Raw genomic sequence first — 3,884 nt, forward strand, 5'->3', positions numbered from 1 at the left:
TGATTTAAAAACAAAACAAAACAAAACATAAACAAAAACTTGGAACTGGGAAAGGGAGCCGAATGCCAGGGAGGCAGCTTTCTGTACCACTCCCTCAACAAGCCAAACAAAACTGAGGTTATTCTGTCCCCTGGTGGACTGCGTTGCTACTGTAGCTGCTGCCAGGGCCTGCTAGGTTTCAGATCTAGGATCGCTTATGGCCATTCGCCCGTTCATTCAGGCCTCACACGAATCGAGGGCCCCGCTCTGGGTCAAGCTCTGTGCTGTACACTGTGGGAACATAGATGAATCACATTAGGACTCCTCTTTGAAGGGGCCTCGTTATGATGTGATTTCTTTTGTGTTGTGATTCCTACTCATTCTGTGAAACACAGGATTTTTTTTTTTTTTTTCGTTTTTAGAAAGTTCAGTTTTTTTTTTTTTAATTTAATTTTATTTTTAAACTTTACATAATTGTATTAGTTTTGCCAAATATCAAAATGAATCCGCCACAGGTATACATGTGTTCCCCATCCTAAACCCTCCTCCCTCCTCCCTCCCAATACCATCCCTCTGGGTCGTCCCAGTGCACTAGCCCCAAGCATCCAGTATCGCGCATCGAACCTGGACTGGCAACTTGTTTCTTACATGATATTTTACATGTTTCAATGTCATTCTCCCAAATCTTCCCACCCTCTCCCTCTCCCACAGAGTCCATAAGACTATTCTATACATCAGTGTCTCTTTTGCTGTCTCGTACACCGGGTTATCGTTACCATCTTTCTAAATTCCATATATATGCGTTAGTATACTGTATTTATGTTTTTCCTTCTGGCTTACTTCACTCTGTATAATAGGCTCCAGTTTCATCCACCTCATTAGAACTGATTCAAATGTATTCTTTTTAATGGCTGAGTAATACTCCATTGTGTATATGTACCACAGCACACAGGATTTAAGATACGTTTGTTCAGCCATCTTAAGCAGTTTAAATCGAGTCACAGTGGCCAATGTGAACTTCCATATTAGTGGTTTTAAAGCATGTGGTATAGGACTGCGAGTGTCTTAGAGTGTCTTAAATCAAAGAGTGTTACGTAAGAAATTTGTTTGGCAACATCCACAAAAAGACTTCACTGGAACAAGAGCAACTGACAGAGAAAAGACACCCTGGGGCATAACTGTTACACCCTACTCATGGACTTCTTCAAAAGGAACCACTGAGCTGAGCAACTTGAAGTTTCCTCATTGGAAGACTGGGCTCTGTGTTGCTGAGAGCTATTCACAGGGTTGCTGCTGGAGGTACGACTCGAGCAGAGGGTGATCCCTGCTCACGCATGTGAGACCCGTGGCCAGACCTGTTGCTGAACCTGAGATGGTGGCTCCTGATGCCTCGTCCCCGGGCTCCTCCTTGGAGTGGTTCCTTACTCTCCTTTCTATTTTCCCCACTCTGACCAACCTGTGCAATAAACCGGGTGAGTCGTGAACTGAATATTGGCTACATCTCTTTTTTATCTACAATCCTGTACTTCTTCCCTGACTTCATTGCTGGGCCTTGATTAGGGGGCTGCAGTCTCGAGGGACAGACAGACACACAGAGAGATCATTTTGATACAATGAAATAAAGGCTGTTAAAGGGCATTTTGTTTGGCTTGAGGGAGGGACAGGGGACATGTCAGGAAGAGCTTGGCAAGAAGAGGTGGTGGTTGAGTTTGATGACTGGCTTTACGTTCTTTAAGGGCCTTCTGGACAGAGATGGGTGTGGGTGTGAAGGCACGGGACATATACACGTGATGACAGAATGTTTCATATGCTGGTGCCATAGTGAGGGTTGGGGGGGACAATGGGAGATGACGTTGAGATCTGGCTGGTGTTCAAGGGGTGGAGGGTTTTGTGTGCCATTCGGATGGCTTAGACCCTATCCCAGGGCAACTGGGAAGTCCTTGAAGGGCTCCGAGCAGGGTACTGACAGGTGAATTTCCATGAGTTCGTTCTGGCTGCTTTGTAGAGAACGGGCTGTAGGAGTGTAAGGCTGGCGAAGTGCTTGCTAGGGTGGCCAGATTAAAAAAAAAACAAAACAGAAGGAAAAAAACCACAGTATGTCCACTAAAATTGACATTTCAGACAGAGAACAGTTTTTAGTGTAAGTCTATCTCAAATGTTGTATGTGATATACAAAGAATCATTGTGTATCTGAAATTCAAATTTAACTGAGCATCTCATATTTTATCTGGAAATCCTATCCTAGAGTCATCAAGGAGAGATGATGGAGGCTTGGACTAGTGTGGAGGCAGTAGAATTGGAATTGAAGTGGAAAAATTAAAGATGTATTCTGGAGACAGAAATGGACGAACTTGGAGATGCTGTGGATGAGGGAAAATGAGAAGGAAGCATCAGACATCATATCCACTCTCAGTTTGAGCTGCTTGCTCTGTGTCTGGTCCTCTAACTGCACCCCATCCCAAACACCACACACACCGAGGTAAAGGGTTCTTCCTAAAACCTCCTAGAGATCCTTGAAACCAGGAGCCAAGATATCCTGCAGTTCCCCATATGCCTCTGCTCAGCTCCTTGGCTTCCATATCTGCTTGGTTCTGAATTTTGGTCTCACCCTTTGTTTGGTCCAGTTTATCAGCAATGGACTGCAGCCTGGAGTGTCATCCGGGCCACCTTCAGGCTTCTGTTCTTTGCCTCTCTGTTCCATGCTCTACAACGACTGGCATGGGGTTCCCAGCCCAGGCCTCTGAGGTTGATTAGGACACATCTTTCCTGCCAGGGAGGAAAATCCCAAACAATTCCCAAAAGCCACAGGCTTCCTTAGGGCCTTCCTCACCACCAGAAGGCTAGGACTGGAATGGTGGCGGGGCTTCTCAGAGCTTCTTGTGAGCCAACAGCACCTCCCAGTGGTCACACAGCAGACTGCAGGCTGAGGGGAGAGGACGTGAGCCGCTCAGTTCGGTTCAATTCAGTGGCTCAGTCGTGTCTGACTCTTTGCGACCCCATGAATCGCAGCACGCCAGGCCTCCCTGTCCATCACCAACTCCCGGAGTTCACTCAGACTCACGTCCATCGAGTCAGTGATACCATCCAGCCATCTCATCCTCTGTCGTCCCCTTCTCCTCTTGCCCCCAATCCCTCCCAGCATCAGAGTCTTTTCCAATGAGTCAACTCTTTGCATGAGGTGGCCAAAGTACTGGAGTTTCAGCTTTAGCATCATTCCTTCCAAAGAACACCCAGGGCTGATCTCCTTTAGAATGGACTGGTTGGATCTCCTTGCAGTCCAAGGGACTCTCAAGAGTCTTCTCCAACACCACAGTTCAAAAGCATCAATTCTTCGGCACTCAGCCTTCTTCACAGTCCAACTCTCACATCCATACATGACCACAGGAAAAACCATAGCCTTGAATAGATGGACCTTTGTTGGCAAAGTAATGTCTCTGCTTTTGAATATGCTATCTAGGTTGGACATAACTTTCCTTCCAAGGAGTAAGCGTCTTTTAATTTCATGGCTGCAGTCACCATCTGCAGTGATTTTGGAGCCCCCCCAAATAAAGTCTGCCACTGTTTCCACTGTTTCCCCATCTATTTGCCATAAAGTGATGGGACCGGATGCCATGATCTTCGTTTTCTGAATGTTGAGCTTTAAGCCAACTTTTTCACTCTCCTCTTTCACTTTCATCAAGAGGCTTTTTAGTTCCTCTTCACTTTCTCCCATAAGGGTGGTGTCATCTGCATATCTGAGGTTATTGGTATTTCTCCCAGCAACCTTAATTCCAGCTTGTGTTTCTTCCAGTCCAGCGTTTCTCATGATGTACTCTGCATAGAAGTTAAATAAGCAGGGTGACAATATACAGCCTTGATGTACTCCTTTTCCTATTTGGAAACAGTCTGTTGTTCCATGTCCAGTT

The sequence above is a fragment of the Bos grunniens genome, chromosome X, assembly GCF_055505025.1.
Source record: "Bos grunniens cultivar Pamir isolate PY7600 chromosome X, Bosgru_T2T1.0, whole genome shotgun sequence".
Taxonomy (NCBI): domain Eukaryota; kingdom Metazoa; phylum Chordata; class Mammalia; order Artiodactyla; family Bovidae; genus Bos; species Bos grunniens.